The 16,737-nt window shown below is 40.1% G+C and overlaps 1 protein-coding gene across 3 annotated transcripts in view; it reads left to right on the plus strand.

Moving 5' to 3' along the window:
* The window catches only part of KIAA1217 (KIAA1217 ortholog), a 345,995-nt gene that overhangs the window by 152,703 nt on the left and 176,555 nt on the right, over positions 1–16,737 (plus strand). The gene's annotated exons all lie outside the window — the stretch shown is intronic.

The raw sequence follows: 16,737 nt of genomic DNA on the forward strand, positions 1-16,737 counted from the left end.
CATTATACAAACACCAAAGAGGCTCTGCACCCCAGAAGTCTTAAACTGCTGAAAATTCACATTTGTTCTCCTTTTGCCACCCACAGAAACTGAGGTTTGGTAAGCAAATTCTTGAATTTTTATGCATCAAAACTCAAAAAAAATTTAATTTTTAAAACATGAGAATACGCTGGAGATGGAAGAAACACCTTCTGCCAGGTAATTGATCAAGTGTTCTCTGCAAACCCTTTCAAGTCAAGAATGTTGCTGCAGGTGTGAGTTTGCTCATGAAGCTACTTGTATACCCAGGTGAACCACTCTCACACACTGTCCCCACCATGTACGTGCTAGCCTTTCAGAAGAGACACATTCCAGCACTGAGTGTCTCATCCTATCCCATGATCTGTTTTGGGACTTGGCCAGGTGGGACTTTTATCTCCTGCAGGCAGTGTAACCTGCTTTGAATTTCTTAAATATCTCCATCAGATATGTGTGCCAGTAAGTGAAACTATTAACGTTCATTTCAGTCACACATCTGTTTCATAAGATTATTGCTACATCTAAGTGAAGATCAAGTAGTTAACTGAGAGAGAATTTCTGCAATGCATTTTAAAGTATCGTTCATTATACTATGAGTAATAGCCTGAAACTCACAGCAGAATTCATTGGACCATTATATCACACGCTGTGCAGGAAATTCTTGTGCGTCTTGATAGAATTTATAATTTAATTGATGATGACCAATTTAGAGAGGGAGAGATATGCTGTGAAACATAGAGGTGAAGCATTATGTGGCTGTGAATACAGGTGTATATGTGGGATAGTTCAAAGTTTAATAATTAATAACTTAAGAATATCTGTCTTTCAGTCTATATAAATTCATAAAATTTTGAATAGTATCAAATAACTAAAGGTTATGGCATTCTCTTATTTCATTTTTCTTAAATCACTTTAATTTTTTGTAACTTTGTGTCTTGTATTTCTTGCAAGTAAAAGCCCAGATTTAAACTTCGAAACTAAATGTTAGAAAAATTTCAGGGATTCATGTGCTCAACTTTCATTTTTATTCTGCCATAGAAAATACAGGAAAAAAAAAGTTAATTTGCTGAAAAACATGTTGGGTGCTTTTAGTATTCTTCAGGTATTCAGAAATTTTAGAACTCTCTCTTCCTTTAAAAAGAACTGAATGCACTGTCATGTCCAGTGCTGAGAAGTGGCACTGTTAGGCAATTCTTTTTGTACTTGTAAACAAGCTTCCATATGCAACTACTTTGAAAGTGTTTTGAAAATTGGGCTACATCTGTGTCTGATGTTAAAAGCATGAAAAACAGCCAAAAAACAAGCCCTCCTAATGGCCTCAAACTGCAGAATATATGTACATATTCAAATATGTACTGCCTATCTCTAATTTTAATAGCAAACATAAAATATAAATGCCTTCCTAAACTTTCTCCATGAGCTTTATTGTTTTATAGACCTTCTGTGCCAAACTTCCTTGAGCTTGCTCGCAGTTTTCTTGTCTGGGCAGAGACAGTCGTTCCCTCCCATGCTGTCACCAGAGCTGTTTTGGTGTCACGTCCTCTGCAGGGTGACATGGCAGAACACTGGAGCCTCTTGCTGGGGCAGCTGGAGCACCCAGCGCCGCACGCCCTGGCACTGTGGCCCATGGCCCTGGCCAGGCACGGGCAGGGCTGCAGAGGAGCCCTGGCATTGCACAGAGAGCCAGGGCAGCCACAGCTGACTGACTGGGGGGCAAAAACCATTTAGAGCTGTAGGAGCAGCCCAGGTAGGGGGAGATGCTGCTGTGTTCTGGGAGCAGGGTCTGCCAAACGCCTTTGGAGAGCAGGCTGATCCCGTTTCCAACAGGAGGCTGAGGAGCAGGAACCAGGGCCTGGCAGGCAGATCGAGTGGTGGTAGGTCTGTGCAAGGTGTGTGACATTGTGAGTGGGCTGGCAATGAATTTGTGTCAGGGTGGCAGGAGCTGTTGTGGCCCAGCAGCCAAGTGTTGTTAATTTAAACCAGTGACAGGCAGAGAGAGACTAGATCAGCAGAGGCTTTCTGGTTTAAAATTTAAATTTAAGCAAATAAGGTTCATTAGAAAATAAACCTAATAAGCTAATTTTAAATTTTTTTACCTAATAATATTTAGAAGTATTATATTCTGTGTAAGGAAATTGTGGTGTCTTTTTAGGAGACTGCAAGGCTTCATATGTGTTTAAAATAGAGGTTAAAACACATTAATGAAGTTATGTAAATGTGGGAACCACCTTGTGCAGATATTATGAAGCTGCACCAAATTTTACCTTGGCAGTTTAGCTTTGCCCTAAAAAACTTAAGGTAGTGGATTTTAAGGGGATTTAAGTCAACAGAGTTTTTATGTCATAATTTTGCAGCAAGTTGTGATTTTTAAAGCTTGGTGAGATTCAATATGGTAAGTGAAAATTTATCCATCACTGGAAACTATGTGAAAATGAGTTTAACTTGTTGTTTGGATTAAAAGTGATTATCTTCTCATTTCTGTACTTACTGACTTATTTAAAGTATAGGAATAAAAATTACTAGGTTATATAACAATGGTTAAATCTTGACAATATTCTGTAGGAAACCAACCATGTAAATGCAAAATCAGAAGAGTGTGTTTTCCTAAAGCAATACCATCTGTTAGTTGATTAACAAATTGTAGGCTTATTAGAAGATCTTGGCTGCTGGTAAGAAGAAGCATCTGTTTTCTACATCTTTTATCTAGAATGTGTAAAGACTTTGCCAAGTCAAGTTTAACCTTTTTGGTTTTGTTGTTTGTTTGGTTGGTTTATTTTGTTGTTATTGTTTTTATGTGGGGGTATATCAGCTATATATTCCTTGGGTATTTTTCCTTCCATAGGCAACACTAATGCTTTGTTGGGATTTAGATCTAGCACCGTTCCTGTGAAGAACATTCAGTAACATTAAGAAGTAATGCTCAATACCCCATGTGCAGGTATTTTACACGATCAGTTCAGAATTCTAGATGCATCACAGCTTGTATTTAGTCTAAAACTTTATGTTTTGTTTTGGTTTTATCTTCAACCAGACATCAACTCCAATAACTAAAGAGCAATTATAAAAGTTCAGTTTTTCTTCAGAATTTAGCAGTTTACACTGATGGCATTGCAGTGTGTGCAAAGTCCTAAGCATGTGTGTTTGCATCATCGTGTAACTACAAAAACAAGTGTCATGAGTTTTAGAGAGTAAGAGGTACCTCTGCTTATGACCCATTCTGAGACCTTACATAGAATTTTAAGTAGTTAATCAATCTTATGACACTGGCTTGGAGCAGACTGTCTTGTGGTCTAGCCAGTTTTGAGGCTGTAGAGAGAACTAACAGCCTGAGGCTTCACCCTGAAAACAAATGAGATTGTAGAAAAAGACTGAAGATTTTAAGTTCTTTCAGGACTCTCAAAGAGAACTTCTTCTCTTCTGCATTCAAAATGAGTTTGTGGTTTCCAAAGCAGCATCTGAGAATAGCTTTAACTTTTCTTATCCAGGCCTGATGAAGTTTCTGGACTTTCATATGGGGATCTTGCCAGTCACAGAGAGCCCATAGGGCATGCTTCTGCATGTTCTTCTTTTGGAACTTTGTTTCATTGAGGATGAGAGACAAATGAAAGTGTTAAAAAACCCTTTTTTAAAAAAAAAAAAAATTGTTTGCATGTTGTTAGTGTCTCTATTGTCAAAGTCTGATTTCTCTGTTCATCTGATTTCACCATCCTTTTATTAGGAGGCTGTAATTCGAAGCTGTGAAGGAAGTTTTGAAACAGACAATGGGTGGAGATCAACCTATTCTCTCTAAGCTCTGGGACTTTCCATGGTAGGAAACAGTTTAGTTTTGCAAAAATTGCCTGTATTTCATTGGCAGGACATTGAGCACAGTTAGGTCATGACCACAGAGTGAAAAGCTAGGACAAGTCTTGAGATGAAAAGACGGGAAGTGAATTCCCTCTCCTGCTTCTGGGCTGTGTGTTTTAGGGGAGAGCAGCTTCAACACCTGCAGGAGGTGGGTGCTCACTTTTCCTATTGGTCGTGCTGGTCCTGAACAGCCTTCAGCAGCTGTGACCCCCCAGGCCAGCTCTCGGCCTCTCAGCAGCCCAACCATCCCTCCTATCCAGCTACCAAAAGCTTCAAAAACACAGCCTTTTAACTATGCCTTTGTCTATAAACAGCTTTTCTTCCTGTGTTTCTTTGGGGGTGCTAGATGAGGCAAAGTAAGGTATGCTGTCAGCAAAATATGCTGAAGACGATGAGCCAAGAGGTGAGAGAGGCAGCAGCTGAGCAGGCATTGCAGGGTGCACGCGTGTGTCTGCGTGAGAGAGGTGTCACCTCTCTGTGTGGTGCCATGTGCTGCACAGACCTGAGACCCCTCCCCACAGCTCAGCAGAGCTCAGCGTGGACGCAGCACTATGTCTACATGGATTGGGGTCAAAGGGTAGAAGGAAGCGCTGTTTGCAGCCCTTCTGGCACAGCCACAGCCACCACTCATGAAGTGTTACTGACACAAGTTTTAAGAGCAGGCTTCGTGCTTCAGTTTTCAAAGTCTGGACAGGAATCATGCAACAGCTCCATCTGGTATGAGATTGCGAACAAAACTGTAGTGCAAGGGAAAGACAGGCCGTCCTCAGCCTTGTAAAACAGCATTTTATGGTAGTGAGAGTCTCCTCAGAATATGATCTGGGTTGGATTGTTTTGTTTCAAGAGAGAAGTGTTTAAGAAACTGATTGTCTAGTCTGCTGGCAGCAAAACAGTATGACAAAACGTGTTGGGCAAAAATAGAAATAGCAAAGTCTTCATACAGAGAAACTGGAACATGAGCCTAAAATTTAAAATTAAATGTGTACTTGGCTCTTGAGGAAAACAGTCTACATGGGAATCACTGTCTAAAACATTGTGGAAATGTTAGAAAGAGTATTAGGAGATATTTCCACATATAGAGAGTACATGTTTTTCCAAATAAAAAATTAATTTTACTTTATTCTCAGAAGTATTTAAGGAAGTATCATGCCATCCAAAAAGCCATATGTGCAGATGTTTCCAAGTGATCACTACTACTTCTACTGGAGAGCTGCCCACTGAACAATAAATGCTCTTCTCTGCTGCATGCAAGAGTCAGCTCCTGTAACACTGGCCCTGTATGTGCTGGGCATTTAGTCTAATGTATATGTAGCTGTACAGTCATGGAGAGGTGTCTCAAGAGACTAATCCACCCCATCCTAAAATAGGAGTCTAGATTTGGTGCAATGAATTACCTTCAGCAGTTCTTTTCACCTCTGTGGTTACTGAGTGGATACTAGGTGGATATTTGCTTGTATTTTTGATGGCTAAGACTAACTGAGGTGTGGGAGTTCGGCTTCCCTTCAAAAGAAGGAAGGAATGGGATTCTTTGGTGGTATCCAAGGAGAAATCATCTATCCTGTCAGCTAGAAAAAAGAGCACTGTTATTTTCTGTCACTTGCAGTGCCAGTATTGCAGATGGGTGTGAAACATCTCTAGAACAACCAGTGCACCTGCCAGCCTGCAGCCACCTTTGCAGGGCCATGTGCAGAGCCTTGGTCTCCAGCAGAGGACGGATTTGGCTGCTCAGCACAAACCACAGTATCCAAAGGTTGCATATGCAAGGTGTTACAAACTGTGTGTACACACAGTACAGTAACAGTACAGTACAGTACACACCCATGAAGATTTTTTTTTAATTACTTCAGATTTTCTGAGTCAGAAGTTACTGAGATACATCACTGTGTATCATATGTACATCACTTGAGAAACAGTATTTAATTATGCAAATACAATGTTTACAAAGAGTCTGCTGCAACAATCCCCAGGAGCTCCCTGTTACAGCAGTAGCTCCAAGTGCACAGCACTCCTCACCACTCTAATGTGTTTCTGCAGTTAACACACAAGTACATAATCTCAGGTATGAAACTGCCATTGCTTTCCTTTGTGTTCAGTAATTCTGAAAGAACTGCTTTCTAAATTACTTGAAAATCTAATGAGATTTTGGATAGGTCTCTTTCAAGTCAACCAGTCATAACAATTCTTGAGAAATTGCTGGTAAAAAGGTTTCTTACTGTGTATCACTGCTTAATAAAAGGTATACTATTCTTTGCCCTTGAAAAATGTCTCCTGGCTAAAAAAAAAAAAAAAAATCTCCTGTTTCCTTGGACTGAGAAAGCCTAGAGGTGGGTTACACATCTCAAACAGGAAATAGTCAAAGCAAATCTCCAAGGAACTGCAGGAACAAAAGCATATGATGCCTTTATGGCAAGGTTGTGTGCAGCGGTGTGAGCAGATACTCAGATTTCGTGCTTCTAAACAAGCAAATTACTGATGAGCTACCAGATCCTAGTGCTGCCTTGTGGAGGAGTACCATGTGCTGATCTGCACAGCCTTGCCTGCTGTACACTAGGTCCCACATCCCAGAGAAATGGGGAAGGGCACAGGAGGTTTGGTGCTACGCTGTGCTTCAGTCTAAGTCAGGGCACCTAAAGTCTTCCAGAGTGGTTTCTTGGTAGGAGGGAATTGATGCAGGAAGAAAGATGATCTCAGCCCCCCAAAGCTGTCCAGATCCCTTGTTCAAAAGGTTTAACAGTGATTTGACACTTGATGGTATCCAGAGCTTTGGATGCTGATGCCATGTAAGATTTACCCTGCATTGTCTGTCACCTCTGTGGAATAGCTGAGGCACTGCAAATTCATTCTCTAGCTTCCGCTGCACTAACTCTCCTGTGTAGACAATTTTCTACAACAGACGAAACATGACTTAATGTATTTATGCCATTCATTTTCTCCCATATCCTCTCTCCAGGATGAGATTTCTGTGCGATTCTCACCACAGAGCAGAGTGGTTTGATTAGGTATAGGGTTGCTATTTTTCTGTTGTAATGTGCTTCTATTTCTTTATGTTTAGCACATATTGCAAAGTGTTGCTGTCAGCATTAGGGCTTCTTGTACCTTGTCAAGTGTAAGAGCAGTTGTACCAGGCCCAACGACCTGCCTTGAATGGTGACTGCTACCTAAAGAAGGCTGTGGGATCAAAGAAATATGCAGTCAGACTTCTGGAATATCCTCCCAGCTCCCAAAAATAGGTAATTAAAAGATTACTTGAGGGAAACCAAGGATTATGTCTTTTTTCTTAACAGTGCTCAATGGATTTTTTTTCCCATTAACTTGTTTTTTATTTTTTTAAACTCCTCTAAACTCGGTAACTGCAATGTCCTACAGCAGGAAGTTCCTCAGCTTACCAGCATTTCCATAATGCTCTGTGAAATTAATATTAACATCTATGTAGTTTTGAATCATTAGGTTACTTCTTTCATTTGATGACCCTACAGTCTGCATTGAGAGAGACAATGGCCAGTCTTTTTCCATTCAACTTCTGTCACTCATGTTTATAGACCTCAAACAGATGTTTGAGTCATCCGTTTTGGTAATGGAGAGTCCTACATAATTCAGTTGTTCCTTGTACAGAAACTCTTCTGTAACTTTGATCATCCATGCTGCCTTTTTCTTAACATTTCTATTGTATCTTTTTTTGACCTGGACTAAATTAAAATTGCATGAAATATTCAAAATGTGGGTAGACTGTGGATTTGTATAGTAGCAGAACAGTATTATCTGCTTTGTTTACTGTTCTTTTCCTAACATTTTCTAACATCTATTTGGTTTTTTAATCACTAATGAGCACTGAGCTGAAATTTTCAAAAAATGGTTATAACCTCAAACTCTCTTTTTGAGCAATAACAGTTTGTTCAATGTGCATCGCTTTACATTTGTCTACATGGGATTTCATCAGTCAATTTACTGCCTAGTCAGTAAATCTTATGAAGTCTCTTCTTTGTAACCAGCCCTTGTCTCCCCTGAGTACCAGAATGTACTCAGGAAGCTCTGCCATCTCACTTAAACCCTCTTTTCCACCTCAATAATGTAGAGAGCTGCCTGAACCAGTCCACTCTGTGTGATTGGTAATCTACATCTCCAGGGAAATCTGCCTTTTGTTCCTACAGGGTTCTTCCCATCTTTATTCAGTTTTTTTATCAATGGGAAGATCTCAACTTTGTAGATCTCAACTTTGTTTCTTTACTGAGGGACATTGCTACATCCCCTCTGGAAATCCAAGGGAGGATGTCTGCTGGCTGTCATAGGTCTGTTCTCTTACTGGATTGGGAAATGGCAGCAGTTCTTGCTTCTGCTTTCCTTGACCTATATGATCTTGTTTTTCAGTTTCTCTCTGTAATATTAAATTGCTAATTTTACAGTACCACATTTGGGGGTTGCTACTTGCCTAACTCATTGTCCACATGGAACCTGTCAAGAGCCCTATTGAAGAGTCACATATGCTGCTTTCTGAAGTTGGGAAAGTGTTAACGGTTCTTATTTTAGCTCCATCAGCAAAAGAAAATTACAAACGATAGTGCCTCTGTGGCTAAATTTGTGGTTATTGAAACTGTGGCAGAGCCCACAAGATGAGGAGAGAAAATGTCTGATTTTAAATTTCAGCTGTTGGTTGCAGCTGCAGCTTTCAGAAAGCTTTTCAGCCTGGTTCCTGTCCCATTTTCTCCTAGCTTCCTTTTACTGCAAAGGGAAGCTAAATTGCAACATTGAACACTCCATGACTTAGGTTTTTCAGTACTCAAACAACTTCAACTTCTACTGGCATGGCTTTCAGCACAGGTATTATCAGAAGTACACTGTTTAAGAAGGGGATGGGGAAACAAAATTTTTTAATTCATTTTTTAAAGTCTGAGTATGCAGCAATCCAATAGATGTTTTTAAATAAATAGGAGAATTGTTCAGATTTTCTGCAAGGTGCTGAGTTTTTATGTTATGTTTAATTGGGATGTCTCTCCCTTAATGAAATAATAGCATCAGAATTCACAGCTACACATTGAATAAAGCCGCTATATTCTTGCAACTAGTGACAACTGCTGCAAGATGAAGGGGTATTAGTCTCTAGCCTGATATAAAAAATCTTTGTGGCACGGCAGTCCCATGCTGATCAAGACAGCTGAGGAAATGGAAATATGTTACCTTTCCACAAGCAAGGCTTTATTCGTTTCTTGGAAATACTCCTGAGATTTACATGGCACTATGAAAAAAAGGTATTTAGTGATGATTTGCAAAGCATTGCCATAGTCTTAATGTCAGTGACTAAAATCAAATACAGTGTAAGACCATGTTGAAAAAGGACCTCATGCTGCCCAAGAGGCCAGGAATATTTCTCAGACTCTTGAGTCAGAAGACCACCCAGTCTTTTCCTTACTGGGTGGGGAAAACAAACAAATTACCTTCTTTGATGGTTGGGAAAAGAAAGTGATTGATAATTACTGCCTGCAGCATTTTACTCCTAACTGTGGTATTCAGCCTGTGTTTTCTGGATGAGTTTAGTTACTTTAGAAGACAGTGCTTTTGCACTCTTTTGAGCAGACTAAAAGCATTACGTGAATACTACCCATGGGCTACAAACTCATCCTTCACTTACTTCACCCTCTCCCAAGGGCACTCCTGCTACTCTCTGTTGTGAGAGAGGACTTGTAGGAGCATGTAAGACTGAAATGGAGGTATGTAAGTAATACAATATCTTGTCTCAGAGTGATCTTGGTGCTTCTTTCCTTCTAGTACTTTGCCCATAATATCCTCCAACTGGTGAAAGGATTTAAATATCATTCCAGCTGCAGTCTTGAAGTATTATTTTTATTGGCAGTTCTAGAGCAAAAAAAGCAAAAGAGGGGTGAGAAAAAGTGGGAAATTATTACTGGACCTTATTATATTAATTATGAAAGATTAAAGCAATAGTATGAAAACCATAAATAAAATCAAATTATTACATTTTGCAAATGAATCTTGGAAATCAGAGTATTGTAGTATTTACATATGCAGTAAAAGCTGTCTATGTTGCCAGTTAATAATTAATAGCCTTTTCTTCTGGACTGAGGAAAACCTGTCATTGTCACTACTTACTGCCTATTCCCTACTTTGCACTGTGCTGCATGTAAAGACATATGCTATGAGACACATTTATATCTCAGTACAGACTTGCAGTTTGTAAAGGGACATACCTAATAAAATGTCACTGTATGCTGTCAGTGGAATGCTCACCTGTGAGTCATCCTGTGGTTTGAAAAGTTTGTGTAAGAAATACAGAACAGTTGGAATTAAATTGTCTTGGGTTATGTATTTATTCATGAGAGACACGGAGACTCTACTGCTGAAAAAGCTCAAACCTTGTATGACACCTTCCTATGCTGAGGTTGCGTATTCTTGTCTTCACCCCAGGCAGTTCTGTATGCTTTTTGTGGCCTGATGAGACAGAGCTTTGTTACTTTTTCTCCCTTTTTATCTTCTTGCACAGGAGTAGCAGACTTCCCCTTGTAGGAAGAATAAGATAGGACGTGAGTCATGACACTGCATCTCACTCGGTGTTTGGACATTTTCCCCCAGCAAAACCTGAAACATTCTTTCCCTTTTCAGGAGGAGGTTGCTGCAGCCACAGGCTCCCTTTCTGGCTGGGCAAAGTGCCCCAGCCTCAGGTCCCCTTTCCCTGGGGGCTCTGTGTTGTTACACAGCATCCAGCTGCACCAGTGTTTCCAGAGGTAAATATAGGTCATGTACCCTTTTCTTACTGTTAGTGTATTAAGTTCAGAAGAATGGGCTCTGGCAATCCCACTAGCTGTACTGCAAGAAGAAGATAAGAATACTGGAAAGAAAGTGAAAAGAGGCAAAGACTTGTTTTCCAAGAAGAAAACCAAGACAGAAGGATAACGCAAGTCTTATGGAGCTCAGCTGGAGTGAGTGAGTGAGTGAGTGAGTGAGTGAGTGAGTGAGTGAGTGAGTGAGTGAGTGAGTGAGTAGGCTGTGAGATGGTTTTCCCACCTAGCACACATCCTAGGTCTATCTGACAAGGGAATAAAACTGATCCTTGCTAAATGCAGTTGAGGCAACTTTGCTATGAAGAAATAGGGTGCAATTTCTTAGCACTGAGTGTAATTAAACATGAATTAGTTAACTGTAACATAGTCTGTGAAATGAGGACAGGTATATTTGCAAAGCTTTTGAGCCCAGGCAGCAAGAAAGCCATATTTACTGGGTGATTGCTGCAGGGTGGAGGATTGTGGCAGTCCTGCTGCTGCTGGACATGGTATGCCCAAGTCAGCAGCTTCATCAGCAACGTCCTGCCAGCTGAAACACCCGCAAATAACAGCAGTGGCAGCTCTGTACTAAAGGCAGTGATTATAATCAACTGTCGTGCTTGCACCTTTCAGCAGATAATGTGCAGTGCTCAGTAGGATTTGTTCCCTTCCATGTACGTACATCAGGATAGGTATATTTTGAGGTGTTTTTCCTTTTAGGTTTTCTTCTCAGGCATAAAAGATGGACTGTACTGGAGGCAGTGACTGGATGTGTGTATTGCTTTGGTTAGGATGGTTTGGAGGTTTTTTAAGGTGGATGTCTCATGTGGGAAATAAAAGGCAGAGGAGAGAACTTTGTTCAGGGTCAAGCTCCCTCAGATGGAAGCTTGATGTCCTTCACTTTCTTATGCTGATCATTTGGGTAGATCTCTTTGCATGTGTGGTGGGCTTTTAAACAAATGCTAGTGCAGATGCAGCATTGGTGTCCTGAGATCAGTAATGTCTTCTTCATCTCATTTAAGCTTTTGGCCTTTGTGTGAGGATATCACATCAAATTTAACGGCTTGTGATAGACAGGAAATCGGACAAGATAATCAAATGGTCCCTGTTGCCCTAAAGCTATGAAGCCCTAAATACTGAAGAGTGAACTAGTAAGTGTGCATCCCAGCAGAACAGACTGGGTAGGCCTGAAAAAGAACAGCAGCGCCACTGCTGTCAACTCCAGTCACTTTCTTACTAATCAGCTGTCTTAATAATAGCATGGGCATGGTCTGCGGAGGTCAGAGAGGCACTTTGAAGGCGGGAGATGTACATACTGTTGGAGAGGTCAGCGATACATTTACAAGTTGAAAGGTCTACATTAGACATCTGCTCTTACATCTGCCTTCAGAGGCTGATGCCCTACAAAGGGTAGAAATAAAAGCTTTACGTACCACAACTTGTGACCATCCTTGCTGGGTTAGAAACCAGATCTGTATAGAAACAAAGCTGTAAGAATTTATTCTGCTTGTCTTTATCTCTTTTCAAATATTCAGATAGTCATTTGTTGTATAGTATTGCCTCTGTAGTGGGGACAGGGAGAAACTGTAGTAAAAACGATTTTAAGTGTCCAACTCATTAAGTCACAATGGTCCTGACATCTCAGTTGATTTTAGTCTGAGTCTTAGAAAAAAATCTAGTTCTTTCCAGTGACATTGTTGAGAAAAGTCAAGTACATGGTTGGGTACAGTCCAGAGATTAATAAAATGAATAGTGTTCCCAAAAGTGTTACTTTTCAAGAAAGACCATAATCATGAATTATGTGAATGCTGTGGTTTAGCAACACTAGTGCCTTTGTGTTATATTTCTAATCTTTATTTACCAGTTCTTTAATTGAATTTTTTTTTTTTGCTGTAGAATATTAATCAGAAATGCTGGTTGATAAGTAGGTGGTTGTGGTAATCACAGCATAACTTGAACTATTGCTTCATTTCTGTACCCAGTCTCCATTCAAGTATACTTTGTATTTCCTGTTAATTCAAGCAGTCACCTGCAAATCTTATAAACTGTCTGTGTACTTGGTAAAAGCTGAAATTAAGGATCTCTCATATTATTTCAAAGTATAATTGAATTTTGTGTAGAGCAGCTCCTGGTACTTTTGATCACTAAAGCGTGTCGCCTCATAAATTTACAGCCAGATCCTGTGGATGTCCATGAAACCAGCAATAATCAGTGTTTCAAGCAGTAAGTCTGTTCTTCTGGAACTGCTAAAAAGTTGGATCAATTTGAATCCAAACTCAACCAGAGCTCTCTTTGAGTCAATTCATGCAAAGTGAACTTATCAAAACCAAAATGCTTTACACTGGGGAGAAATAGAATTTGAATGTAGAGCAGATGGACTTTAAAGCGACCTTTCCCCCTCCCTTTTGTCCACCTCCTTCAGAAACAACCCCTCCACTGTTCTTTCCCGCCCACATATTGCTTTTTATTCCATTAAACTGTAGTGATTAAAATTTCTGCAATGTAAGGTATATTTTGCTTTCACAGAGTAATTTGTTTGGTACCTTACAAAAACATGACCATATTTTCTGTTTCGGAGTTGGCAGGCTGATCTCTTTCCTTACCTTCCTGTATGAAAATGTGGTGTGTGAAGGAAGGGCTGTCCAGGCTGGTGGGCGTGAGGAGGAGCTGAGGCATGTCAGGGTCTCCAGCTCAAAGCTGGCTGTGCTGGGGGCAGTGTAGTCATACTATTGTTAGTTTGGTATGGTAGGATGACAGCAGGAGGGTACAAAGGCTGAAATAAGGTGTTCCATTGCACAGGTCAGAAACATGGATCCTGTAATTATGCTCATTTAGCTCTGTTCCATCTTCCCTTGGGCAAAGGAAAGGGAAGTCATGTAAAAGTGTATCTACTGTTAGCTTTGTTGGGACTGTCCCAAATTAGAGAGGGAGACAAAGTTATTGATGAAAGAACAGAATCACCTCCTCTTTTTTTCTCCTCACTTGAATGTCAGCACTTCTTGTGATGACCACGCTTTTTCTCAGTTTGATTTAGGGCATGCAAAAGTGTTTACTGCTTTCAGGCTTTTTAATTTATTTAAAATATTGGAGGGAGAGGAAGGAAACAAAAAATAAACTTGGAAAACGGAAAATATAACCTATTTAACATGATCTAAGTCCAGGTGTCAGAGTTGTGAACTTGAACAAAATTTCTTTTGGACTGCATGAAGATTGATCTGCTACTTGGAGATGAGCATCTGACAGCTTGGCAATGCCAATTGACAGGTGAATATAGCCACCTCCCAGAGCTATATCTGTAATGGAATTGGAAGGATGAATATATCTTCTGCCAGAATATTTCATGTTCAACTTCATAGTTGTTCTTTTGTATAGTTGCATTCGTGATTAAACCTGGCTCTTTGTACCACTGTTAAGTCTCTGAACTTTTCTGAAGAGCTGAAACCTGTAGATCTGACTAGACACAATGAAATTCTGTTGTGAAGATGAGCAGAAAAACTCACACTCAATTTACTTTTTTGCTTCAGCTGAGTGTTACCATTTCACTCCTTGGGCTAATTTTTCCTCACAAGTATAAGACTTCTTAACTGAACTGAAATGTACAGTGTAAATACTGAAACTCTCCACAGATATTTAACAGGGAGGTAATTTCATGATAAGTCATCAGAGAAGTTGTTTTAGATTGTCATTGTAATTTTTAAAATCAAGTTCAGATGTTTTCCTTTAATGTAAGCACTGAATATTTTAACCACTATGCTTGCATGAAAAATAGGACCCACTTCATTGAGATCTCTTACTAAGTGGATGAGACCAAATGATCATAAAGGCCCCCTGCAAATCTTAGTAATCTGGAATTCTTTGTACAATACCTAATCAACAGACAATTAATTTAAAAATTAAGCCTCTTTGCCTCCAGAATTTTTTTTCATTCTGCTTGTAGAAGCCAGTGGCTGTTGTTGTATCTTCTTTGATAATATGCTATCTGAACATAGTCCTCCTCTTTCAGAAGTGAGTCTATTTTAATTTTAAGCATTGAGAGACCACCAGCCAGCCTGGAAGTGAAGATGCTGAGGATGAATGAGAACACAGATGTGCTCAAACAAGCTGTAGCCCTAAAGCTGCTGTCCAAGGAGGAAGTCAGAGAGCTTCATCACAGTCAAGTGACTTTTTCTGGAGTTAGTTGCTTTCTCCACTTCAGATCTGACTGGTTGGTAGAGAGTAGCCACCCATAATCCCCTAGAGTACAGAGGGGAGATTTTCTAACATGCTGGAGCATCCTCATGATGCTCCCTTCCTGCAGGGCAGTCCCAAGCCATCTCTGTCCATATAAAGGCTTGGAAAGGTGCTACGGTGTGACCCACTTGAGTGCTCATAATTCCTCTCAAGCTTCTGCCTCACCACTCCAGGTCTAATATTTTTTTCTGGACTAGAACAGGTTAAACAATGTCAGGCTGGTTTTTGCAGAGAGCATTCATGACATTTGTCACAGTGGCTACAGGGTTTCATGTGGACATTGAGACAAGTCTTTAATTATGGGACACTTCTTATGATTTAACTATTAAAAATTAGCTTCCCAGATTTTTAGTTCTGAATAATTGCTAGAGCCATGGAGTCATTGTATAATATAAGTTTGACTAATTGAGTGTAGCCAGTATTTGTTAATTGTTCCTCTTACGCACATGCTAAATCCAGAAGTGTTGAAGTCGCTCTGGGACATTAATTTTAAACACAATTAAAACATCATAACCTGTTGGCAGTTATTCTCTGTGCATTGTTTTGATACTGATGGATCCAGATCTGAGCACAGTAATTAAAAGGAACCACTGTTATTGTTGATGCCACAGATAAACAAATGCTGATTGTGTGCTGTGAACTGGTTAATCAAGTTTATTTAACTTTTCGTTAGTGATTCATCCTGGTGACTGTACTGGGGTGCTCTTTATTTGAGCATTATAATTTAATGGTTCTGGCTGTCTCCAGCTGCTAAAAGAGTTTCAGTAATTCTCTAAATAGACTCCGGTAACACCTTAAGGAACGGCATTGTTAGATACACAAATTAAATCCAGCTTGAGACAAAGGCATTTTCCCTTAAAATGCTTTGAGATCTTGCTGTCCCAGCTGCTCCCTGTCCTGAGCAGCAGCAGAGGTGATTATGTTTCCTGAGTGGTGATTATGTTTCACGGGCAGGTTCTTTGGTTTGGTTTGATTTTGATGATACCGAAGTGTGCCATGTTCAGTCTCTTCCTTTGCCAATGCTCTTTAATCCTATTTGAGAAACTACTTCTGCAGCTGCAGAAGTTCTTGTAAGGTGACATCCAGTTTTGAAATCACAGGTCCACAACCAAAAAACCAATCTCTTTTAGACCATCTCTACATTTTGGGTGTCTGGTTTGCTCAGGCCCCTTAGCAGCACTGTCAATACCATTTACTGTCATTCTCAGCAGTGGGAGCATCTTGCTGTGGCCATGAAAGCAGCAGCTCCAGACCAGTCTGGCAGTGTCCCAAGGGGCACCTGGCTGCTCCCTGAGACTGGGAGAGTAAGAGGTCAACTCTGTCTAGTGCTCTTGTCTATGGAAACTAAAGGTGCTGGCTAAAAGCAGATAGTCAAATTTTAATTATTGTTATTATTATTGTTGTTGTTGCTGTTGATGTTGTTGTCATTAATTTGGTCTTAGACTAATTTTCTAGGTATTTTTTCCCCCACCACGGATGGAGGGAAAGCCTTCTAAGGAGCTAGAGTGCACTGAATCTGTTCTTATTAAAGTTCTTGGTACAAACACTACTGACCTCCACAGCATACCCAGGTTTTGTACAAGGCTGAAAAAGTTCCTTCCTTTCAGGCATTTAATGCTGGTATATTTTGTACTTTCTTTTGTGTTATTTTAGGATAAGGTTTTTATAAATGCCCTTAGTTTCTGAACTCTCAGTTTCTGGGCCCTGTGTACAGATAATGTCTTGGTACAGCTTTCATGGTGCTGCTCCAGGCAACCACACTGGCTTTCTTTTTCCATCAGAGGTTTCTGAGTTACTTTACATTTCTTGAAGTTGGTAATGTTCAGTGTTCGCTATTCCTCCAAGAACCCTCTCATGCTTCCAGCTGGCTGTG

Source organism: Chamaea fasciata, unplaced genomic scaffold, assembly GCF_029207755.1.
Source record: "Chamaea fasciata isolate MVZ Bird 193981 ecotype frontalis unplaced genomic scaffold, bChaFas1.0.hap1 SCAF_1, whole genome shotgun sequence".
Lineage (NCBI taxonomy): Eukaryota > Metazoa > Chordata > Aves > Passeriformes > Sylviidae > Chamaea > Chamaea fasciata.